Below are 11,001 nucleotides of genomic sequence, written 5' to 3' on the forward strand. Positions count from 1 at the left end.
TACCTGCTAAGCTGAGGACTGCAGGGCTCCTCCAGAGCGGTCCAGGCAGCGGAAGCATTGTTTGAGGAGGCCAATGGTGTTCTCTATAATGTTCCTTGTGGCAGCATGGCTCTCATTGTTGGCCTGCTCTGCACGTGTGCGTGGGCTCCAGACTGGAGTCATGAGCCATGTCACGAGTGGATAACCCTTGTCGCCCTATAGCCAGCCTTTGCCTTGCCCTGGTGGTTCAAATACAGCTGGCACAGAGGACTGCCGCAGAATGAAAGACTCGGGACTACTGCCAGGATAATCTGCATGATGCTGTGCCTGTGGTCGCACACCAGCTACACATTGAGGGAGTGGAATCCCTTTTGGTTCATGAAAATGGCCGAGTTCAGATGAGGCACTCGCAAGGCAATGTGCGTGCAGTCAATGGCACCCTGCACCATGGGGAAGCCTGCAATCCGTACAGACCCTCGTGCTTACTCTGCCTGCTTGTCTTTGGCAAGAAGGAATGAGATGAAAGTGTTCCTTTTTGTATAGAGAGCCTCAGTGACCTCCCGTATATAGCAGTGCACAGCAATCTGTGCAATGTTGCTTAAAGGGGCCAGACACATAAAAGTTCAGCGCCATTGTCACCTTGACAGCCACAGGCAATGCGGTCCTTGCCCTGCAATGAGGTTGCACTTGTGCTGCAGCAGTTGGCAGATTTCAATCATGACCTCTTTTGTGAAGCAAAGACGTCTCATGCATCGGTCCTTGATGAAGTTGAGGTAAGAGAATTTCTCCCTAAAGACCCTCGGTGGATACGGCCACTTGCTGATAGCTCTTCTCCCCCTCTTCCCTTTTCTAGAGGCTTGTCCGGCTCTGCGTGGCCTCTCTTCATTCTCCAAGTTATGTTCATTTCCCAGAGGAAATCCTATCAGTCTACTGATCTCTGGAAGCATATCAAGTACCATAAAAACTTTATTACAGAGATAGCTTCACTGCTTTCCTCCCTCAACCTCTGCACCGAGTGACTTCTCAACCTCGGTGATTTCAACCTCCACCTCAATTCATCATGTCCTCTCTCCTGAGTTCATGAGCCTCCGATCCTCCCTTAATCTTTCCCTCCATGTAAACTCCCCAAACCATATTCATGGCCATTTCCTCGATCTTGCTATCTCTCGTGGCCTCGCTACTCCCATCGTGTCAATCGCAGATAAGGCCATCTCTGACCTCTTCCTCCTATCACTCTACTCCCACATCCCCCTCCCTCCCCCCCCCCCACCCCCCAAGCTGCCCACCCTACTTCCTTCGGTATCTGCCCCTGGAAAAAACTCTCTCCCTTCTCTTTTACAACTGCACTTACAAAATCCCAACTGCCCAGCCTTTGGCCCTCCTGAACCTTTATAAAGCACTGGTTAGGCCACAACTGGAGTATTCGGTCCAGTTCTGGTCACCACACTTTAGGAAGGATGTTTTGAAAGTCCTTGAGAGGGTGCAGAGGAGATTTACCAGAATGGTTCCGGGGATGGGGGATCTTAGCTACAAGGACAGGTTGGAGAAGCTGGATTTGTTTTCATTAGTGCAAAGGAGGTTGAGGGGTGATTTGATAGAGGTGTACAAGATTATGACGGATTTGGATAGGCTAGACAGAGAAAGGCTAGTCGCACTAGTTGATAAGGGGTAAGCCATTTAGGACAGAGATGAGGAGGAATTTCTTCATCCAGAGAGTGGTGAACCTGTGGAATTCTCTACCACAAAAGGCAGTTAAGGCCAATTCATTAAATATATTTAAGAAGGAGTTAGATATGTTTCTTAAGGCTAAAGGGATCAAGGGATATGGGGAGAAGGCAGGGACCGGGTACTGAATTTGGATGATCAGCCATGATCTCATTAAATGGCGGTGCAGGCTCGAGGGGCCGAATGGCCTACTCCTGCTCCTATCTTCTATGTTTCTATGTTTCTATGATGGTACAAGGACTAGGAGACACAGATTTAAGGTTTTGGGCAAGAGATACATGAGGGATGTGAGGGAAAACTTTTTTACACAGCAAGTGGCGAGGACCTGGAACTCGCTGCCGACGGAAATGGTGGAAGTGGAGACAATCAATGTTTTCAAGGGGAGACTGGATAGGCACTTGAGGGAAATAAACTTGCAGGGCTACGGGGATAGAGCGGGGGAATGGGACTGACTGGATTGCTCTACAGAGAGCCGGCGCGGACTCGATGGGCTGAATGGCCTCCTTCTGTGCCATTATGACTCTATGGGGGAAAAAATTCGGTATCGCCCCATATGGGGTGCCATTACTGGCGGTGCGCAAAGTTTAGCGCCTGGCGCTAATTATCGCCTCCGACAGCAAACTTGGCTTTTATCGCCCCTGGAGGTGACTGGAGCGCTAAATCAGGCGCTACACACTTCTCTTAAGGCGTTAAGTCCGAGGAGCGAGGCACTACCTCAGAGGGCGGGCACAGCGCAGGTGCTGTCAGTTAGCGATTGAACATAGACACACTGGCGCCGGTCAGTTCTTAAAGGGGAGGGTCGATCTTGCTCTGCAGCCACACCCTGCTTATTGGAGCTTTGAATCTCGGCCTGGGCAGACCTGTGGCTAAATCTAGCAGCCAAACACTGTGGAGAGGGCCAGGGAGTGAGCACAGCACCTCTGCGAGCGGGTTTGGAGGCTCTGGTTCGTGGGGTGGAGCGCAGAAGATCCATTCTGTACCCAGAGAGTGGCAGGAGGCCTTTGCCACGCGAGTACAGAAGAGTGTGGAGGGAGGTGGCTCAGAGAGTCTCCTCAAGCAGCATGGTGCCTAGGACCAATCTCCAATGTAGGAAAAAGTTCAACGACCTCACTCGGGTCGTCAGGGTGAGTGCCTTTTTTTCAAACCCTCTTCATCCCTCCATCTCAACCTCACTTTATGGCCAGAGGGTCTTGAAAGCCCCAATGCCCAACACTCATCCAACACCTATGGCCCTTTCATCAAACACACACGCACATTCCACACTTTGCATACAGTAAGGGCTATTCAACCATGGGAGGCATTTCAGGCAAGACCATGTCTGTATATTTACTCAGACGCCATCCTTTTTCTTGCAGGACAAGCTATCTCATAATAGGAGACAGCAGCAACGGACCGGTGGAGGGCAGCCTCAGCTGCAACCCCTTAACGATCTTGAGGAGCTCGTCCACAGGATTGTGGCAAGCCGGGTGATTGGTCCCGTCGCCACTGGAGACGCCAACCCCGTTCTGGACAGCAATGGTAAAGTCATCACCTTTTTGTCCTCTCTCCTTCCACGTGTTCCTCACAACACCAGCCTTTGACACTTTCAATCCAAATCACTAAATCGCTGCACTCATTCCTCCCTTGCTGCCACCCTGTCCTCACGCTAAAGCCACTCTTGTACCTCCCTGCTTTCAGATGGTGATTCACCAGGTGAGGAGACGGGCCCTCAAGCTGCCAGTGGGAGTGAAGCTGAAGGCGAGGAGGAAGAGGAAGCCAGACCATCAGTGCCACCCTCTACCAAGGCAGCCCATGCCCACACTGGGAACACGCCTTCCCTGGAGGGGAGCAGGGGGGGGAATGGTCTGATGAGGGTGAAGCTCCAGGACCCAGCGGGCTGCGGCAACGTAATGGGGGTAGGGAAGCTCGGGGGCCTTCTCCCCGGAGGGAGAGTATGGCTTTGAGTCCTGCTGCACTGGACGCAGAGGAGGAGCAGGTCCTCGCTGAAATGAGCGCCCAGGTGGAGCACAGGCACACTGAGCTCATGGCTGCAGTGGCAAGGTTGCCCGAATCCATTGAATCACTGGCAAGGAGTGTGGAGCACTTCGCTGTAGCACAGGCAGCTGCCACGCAAATGCTTAGTGCTGCAGTGCAGTCAGTGGCTGGTCTCATGCAGACGCAGATTGAGGCCACGCGAGCACTGACTGCTGCCACCCTCGCTGGATCGGGCACATTTCCCCGGGGCTCTCACCGCGCCGCAACAGGCCAGCAATCTGTGCTCCATCAGGTTGCTCCGGATGCTGAAGTGCTGCCCCATCGGAGTGCCAGTGTGTCGGTCGAGCAGGGAGTTGCTGTCCTCTCTCAAGATGACAGCATTCCTGCTGCCACCACTGGCACTTCTCCACTGCAGTTGCCATCACCTGTAGGACAGACTGCTGCCGCCCATGCAGAGTTGGTGCAGTCAGCAGCCGGGCCCTCCAGGCCCAGAGCTGGTCCAGGCCGTCCCTCAAGAGCATCTGCAGTCTCAGTTTCTGACACTCAGCAGCCTTCCCCCAGCCTTGCTCCAGCCACTGGGGTCCCATTGCGGAGGAGCTGCAGGGTGGGAAGGGGGGAATTTCGCAAGGGAAGCAGATCACCCTCGAAGGGCAAGAAGTAGGAGATGTGGCAAAATGTTTTTCATTGTTTTATTGAAGGCCGAGGTTCGTGGTCAAATTTTTGTTACTGTTTTGGACATTGTCTCCAGGTTGTGAGAGCCAGTTATGTGAATGACTGCTTTTTTTTGTGTTTCTTTCTATTACTTTGTCATGCAGAAATGAGACACACACAGTTTGTGAAATAATGAAGTGACTGTATTCAAAATGTACATGTTTGGTCTTTGCAATCATTGTTGCCTTGGCCGGCTTAGGGGTTGCGGGATGGTTTCATTCAGGTTGTTTGAATGGCAGAAGCCATTTCCTCAGAGGGGGCCTAGAAGCGACTTGCTATGAGCCTTTGACGGACGGCCCTTCCACTTTGTGCCTCCCTCCCGCCTTGGTGCTGCTGATGATCACCCTCCTCATTTTCCTCCTCCTCCTTCTCCTCCTCCTCCTCCTCCTCTGCTGGTGCTCCAATGCCTGGTGACATTGGCTGGGTCCTGAGGATTGCCAGGTTATGCAGCATGCAGCACACAACAATGAAGTGGGAGACTTGCTCAGGCAAGTACTGTAGGGGTCCTCCAGAATGGTCCAGACAGCGGAACCATTGCTTGAGCACGCCGATTGTGTGCTCAACGATGTTCCTGGTAGCTAGATGGCTCTCGTTGTATCGTAGCTCAGCAGGGCTGCTGGGCGAACGGAGCGGTGTCATCAGCCAGGTGCACAGAGGATATCCCTTGTCCCCGAGAAGCCAACCTCCTGGGTGATGCGGTGCCTGGAAAAGGTCTGCCACAGAAGTCTGGCACAGGATGAAGGCATCGTGGCTGCTGCCAGGAAAGTGGGCATTGACAGCGAGTATCAGCTGTCTGTGGTCACAGGCCAACTGGACGTTCAAGGAATGGAAGCCCTTTCGGTTGCGGAAATCCTCGGCATTCTCTTGTGGCGCCCGCAAAGCCACATGGGTGCAGTCAATGGCGCCCTGCACCATGGGGAAACCCGCTATCATCGCAAAGCCCGTTGCGCATTCTTGCTGCTTGTCCGGGGTCATGGGGCAAGAGATGTACTCTCATCTCCTTTTAAAGAGGGCATTTGTTACCTGAAGGATGCAGCAATGCACCGCGAACTGGGAGATATTGGCAATGTCCCCAGTAGCTGATTGAAATGAGCCGGTGGCATAAACATTGAGAGCCACTGTTATCTTCACTGCCACTGACAGAGACATCCTGCTCCTCAGTTGAGGCTGCAGATCTGGCTGAAGCAGGTGGCAGAGCTCAGTGACCACCTCCTTGCTGAAGCGCAGCCTTCACAAACACTGCTCCTCAGACAAATTAATGTAGGAGAATTGTTGGCGAAATACCCTGGGAGGGTAAGGTCTCCTGTACAGAGGCCTGTTGGCCCTCCTCCGTCTGGCCATGATTGCCACTCTCTCTCTGCATCTCTGTGCCTTCTGAATGTGATGGAGAAGGACGACGTTCCCATCCATTGCAGCCCCCATAGTATCTAGGCAATCAAAGTTATGAAGGTCAAAAAGCAAAGTACCTGCAAAGTTATGGTCAGAAGCCAAAACTACCTCAGACAGCATTGACTCAATGCAGAAGTCTCTCTTTCTCTCTTTGTCTCTCTCAAAATCTCTCTCTCTCTTTCAGGACGAGTGGTGCAAAAATGGCTACCACACAAAAGCCAGGAAGAGGCCCCCTTTAAATAGCGCCCCCCCCAGCCCCACAGTGACTGGAAAGCGTTCCAGTCAGCCTGTCGTTGGTTGCGCCAGGTGGAAAGGAGGGGGGCGTCACTCAATTTACGGTCCTGGGCGCCCCAAGGGCGTTGCACTCTCGATTGACGCCAAGACCTGCGTGCGCACGAGATTGGACGGTATTGTTTAGCACCGCTGCAAAATGTCCGGTCAATTTTGCAAGAGGCGCAGATATCGCCGCGCCCGGGCACTAGTTGTTTTGCGCCCCACTTAGCGCCCTCTTAAGACGCTAACGGGTGGCGCTACCAACTGAATTTTCCCCCCTATGACTCTATGATTGAGACCATCCAATCAGCTGCCTTTGCCTCTTCCCTTCCTTCCCCTAGCCCACCGGGCCAAACTCCCTCTAAGGTTCCCTCCTGCCCTAGCCCTGAACTCACATCTTTCTCCAGTTTCTCTCCGATCTCCCCTCATGACCTCTCCGCGCTCATCTTGTCCATGAGACCCACCTCCTGTTGCCTCGACCCTATTCCCACTAAACTGCTGACCACCCAACTTCCTTTTCTGGCTCCCATGTTAGCTGACATTGTTAATGGTTCTCTCTCCTCAGATACTGTCCCCCTCTCCCTCAAATCTGCCGTCATCAACCCTCGCCTCAAAAAAAACAGCCCTTGACCTCTCCGTCCTTGCAAACTACCGCCCCATCTCCAACCTTCCTTTCCACTCCAGTCCCTGCTGTGTTGTCGCTTCCCAAATCCGTGCCCATCTCTCCCGCAACTCCATGTTTGAATCCCTCCAATCAGGTTTCCGCCCCTGCCACAGTACTGAAACGGCTCTCATCAAAGTCACAAATGATATCCTTTGTGACTGTGACGAGGGTAAACTATCCCTCCTCGTCCTTCTTGACTTGTCTGCAGCCTTTGACACGGTTGATCACTCCATCCTTCTCCAACGCCTCTCCACCGTTGTTTAGCTGGGTGGGACTGCACTCGCCTGGTTCCATTCTTATCTATGTAATCGTAGCCAGAGAATCACCTGCAACGGCTTCTCTTCCCGCTTGGCCCTCTCCTATTTCTCATCTACATATTGCCCCTAGGCAACATCATCCGAAAACACAGCGTCAGTTTCCACATGTACGCTAACGACACACAGCTCTACCTCACCACCACTTCTCTCGACCCCTCCACGGTTTCTAAATTGTCAGACTGCTTGTCCGACATACAGTTCTGGATGAGCAAAAATGTTCTCCAATTAAATATTGGGAAGACCGAAGCCATTGTTTTCGGCCCCGCCACAAATCCTAGCCACTGACTCCATCCCTCTCCTAACATCTGTCTGAGGCTGAACCGCACTGTTCGCAACCTTGGTGTCATATTTGACCCTGAAATGAGCTTCCGACCACACATCCGTGGCATAACTAAGACCGCCTATTTCCCATCGCCCATCTCCGCCTCTGCCTCAGCTCATCCGCTGCTGAAATCCTCATCCACGCCTTTGTTACCTCTCGACTTGTCTATTCCAACGCACTCCTGGCTGGCCTCCCACGTTCTACCCTACGTAAACTTGAGGTCATCCAAAACTCGGCTGCCCGTGTCCTAACTCGCACCAAGTCATGTTCCCCCATCACTCACCACCCTAGTGCTCGCTGACCTACACTGGCTCCCAGTTAAGCAACGCCTCAATTTCAAAATTCTCATCCTTGTTTTCAAATCCCTCCATGGCCTCACCCCTTCCTATCCCTGTAACCTCCTTCAGCCCCACAATCCCCGAAATATCTGCGCTCCTCTAATTCTGCCCTCTTGAGCTTCCCTGATTATAATCGCTCAACCATTGGTGGCCGTGCCTTCAGCTGCCTGGGCTGTACGCTCTGGAATTCCCTCCCTAAATCTCTCTGCCTCACTACCTCTCTTTCCTCCTTTAAGACGTTCCTTAAAACCTACCTCTTTGACCAAGCTTTTGGTCACCTGCCCTAATTGCTCCTTATGTGGCTCGTTGTCAATATTTTGTCTTATAACACTCCTTGAGTGAAGTGCCTTGAGATGCTATATAATTTACTATGTTAAAGGCGCTCTATAAATACAAGTTGTTGTTGTTGAAACAACATCTTTCAGCACAAGACCTTAAATGACAGAAAAAGTACTTCAGCACCTACCTGACCACTCCTTGTAGACGATTCAAACTTTAGTCAAGTATAGCAAAGTTCCAAAAACACATACAATTGCATTGGCAGCCAAAAGAAATTCACTCCCTCTCATGGTCCAATTTATCCCCCATTGGATTTACAGCACAGAAACAGGCCATTCGGTCCAACAGGTCGATGCGGTGTTTATGCTCCACACGAGCCTCCTCCCACCTTAATTCATCTCGCCTCTCACTTAGTCATAGAGTCATAGAGTTTTACAGCACAGAAAGAGGCCCTTCGGCCCATCGTGTCTGCGCCATCCATCAATCCCTGTCCAGTCTCATCCCATTTTCCAGCATTTGGTCCATAGCCTTGTATGCAATGGCATTTCAAGTGCTCATCCAAATGCTTCTTGAATGTTATGAGGGTTCCTGCCTCTACCACCCTTTCAGGCAGTGAGTTCCACATTCCAACCACCCTCTGGGTGAAAAAGTTCCTTCTCAAATCCCCTCTAAACCTCCTGCCCCTTACCTTGAATCTATGCCCCCTTGTTATTGACCCCCCTACTAAGGGGAAAAGTTCCTCTTTATCTACCCTGTCTATGCCCCTCATCATTTTGTACACCTCAATCAGGTCCCCCCTCAGCCTTCTTTGCTCCAAGGAAAACAACCCCAGCCTGTTTAGTCTTTCTTCATAGCTGAGGCGCTCCATCCCAGGTAACATCCTGGTGAATCTTCTCTGCACCCTCTCCAAAGCAATCACATCCTTCCTATAGTGAGGCGACCAGAACTGCACATAGTACTCCAGCTGTGGCCTCACCAGCGTTTTGTACAGCTCCATCATAACCTCCCTGCTCTTATATTCTATGCCTCGGCTAATGAAGGCAAGTATCCCATATGCCTTTTTAACCACCTTATCTACCTGTTCCGCTGCCTTCAGGGATCTATGTACATGTACACCAAGGTCCCTCTGACCCTCTGTACTTCCTAGGGTCCTACCGCTCATTTTGTATTCCCTTGCCTTATTTGTCCGTCCAAAATGCATCACCTCGCACTTTTCAGGGTTAAATTCCATTTGCCACTTTTCCGCCCATCTGACCAACCCGTTTATATCGTCCTGTATATACCACCTTTCAGGATCTCAGGATGTCCCAAAGCTCTTCACAGCCAATGAAGTACTTTTGAAGCTTAGTCACTGTTGTAATGTAGGAAAGACAGCAGCCAATTTGTGCACAGCAAGCTCCCACAAACAGCAATGAGATAATGATTAGATAATCTGTTTTAGTGGGATATGTATTGGCCAGGAGAACTCCCTTGATCTTCTTCAAATAATGCCTTGGGAACTTATACGTCCACCTGACAGAGCAGATGGGGTCTCGGTTTAACGTATGATATGTAAGACGGCACCTCCGACAGTGCAGCACTCCCTCAGCACTGCACTGGAGTGTCAGCCTAGATTTTGTGCTCAAGTCTCTGGAGTGGGACTATGAACCCACAACCTTCTGACTCAGATAGGCAGAGTACTATCCACTGAGCCACAGCTGACACATCACTTTAGCTATATTTATTACACAGGCCTGTTAAAATTCCAAGTGCTACTTTTAGGGGGAAAAATTCGGTTGGTTAGCGCCTCCCGTTAGTGCCTCCGGGGAGCGCTAATGAGGCGCTAATGACCTACCGCCCGAGCGCAGCAATTTTACCGCCGCCCGCGAACTTGACGTGTCAGTTTGCGGTGACGCAAAACACTACCGGCAGGTTCTGCTGTGCCCGGAGATCGTGGCGTCATCGAAGTGCGCATCGCCCCCGGTAGCGTCCCGGACCGGAAATTGATTCTCGCCCCCTGCCCCAGCGCCTGGCGCTAGGAACGACAGGTAGAGGGGGACGGTTTGCAGTCAGCTGGGACACGGGGGAGCACTTCCTGCTTTTTCCTGTCGGCAAAGATTCTGCATACGCAGGTTGAGAGAGGGAGAGAGGCTTCTGGAGACATTAACGCTGTCCTACAAGGAGTTTTGTTCCTCAGCAAGACTTTTCAGGTTCCCATTTCTGTCAGCTTTATTACTACCACATTTAGAAGAGTTAATGGGGGCTGTACTAACACGGAGCCTCGCCCTCCAGCTTCACCGTCGGAGGCAGCGGAGGAGGAGAGAGAGAGAGAGTGGAAAACGTGGCCAGAGGGAGGAGGGCCAACAGGGCTCTGCACAGGAGACCTTACCCTCCCAGCGTGTTCTGGGAGCAATTCTCATAAATCCATCTGTCTGAGGAGCAGTGTTTGCGCAGGCTGCGCTTCAGCAAGGAAGTGGTCACGGAGCTCTGCCACCTCCTGCAGCCAGAGCTCCAGCCTCAGCTCAGGACCAGGACGTCTTGATGGCAGATAAGGTCACAGTGGCTCTCAGTTTCTATGCCAGCGGCTCCTTCCAGGCTTCAACAGGGGATATTGTGAATATCTCCAGTTCGCTGTCCATTGTTGCATCCGGGAGGTTACCAATGCTCTCTACAAAAGGAGAAGGGAGTACATCTCTTTACCCATGACCCGGGACAAACAGCATGAAAGCGCATGTGGCTTCGCAAGGTTAGCGGGCTTCCCCATGGTTCAGGGCACCATTGACTGCACGCATGTGGCATTGCGGGCACCTCATGAAAATGCAGAGGTGTTCCGCAACCGCAAAGGCTTTCACTCTCTCAACGTCCAGTTGCTTTGCGGCCACAGACAGCGCATCCTCGCCATCAATGCCCGTTATCCTGGCAGCAACCGCGATGCTTTCATCCTGCACCAGACTGGTGTCCCAGACCTCTTCCAACCACTGCGTCAACCTTGTGTCTGGCTCCTCGGGGACAACGGTTATCCACTCTGCACCTGGCTGATGACACCGCTCT

The sequence above is a fragment of the Somniosus microcephalus genome, chromosome 22 (genome assembly GCF_052327205.1).
Source record: "Somniosus microcephalus isolate GS21.2 chromosome 22, FLI_Smic_1.0, whole genome shotgun sequence".
Lineage (NCBI taxonomy): Eukaryota > Metazoa > Chordata > Chondrichthyes > Squaliformes > Somniosidae > Somniosus > Somniosus microcephalus.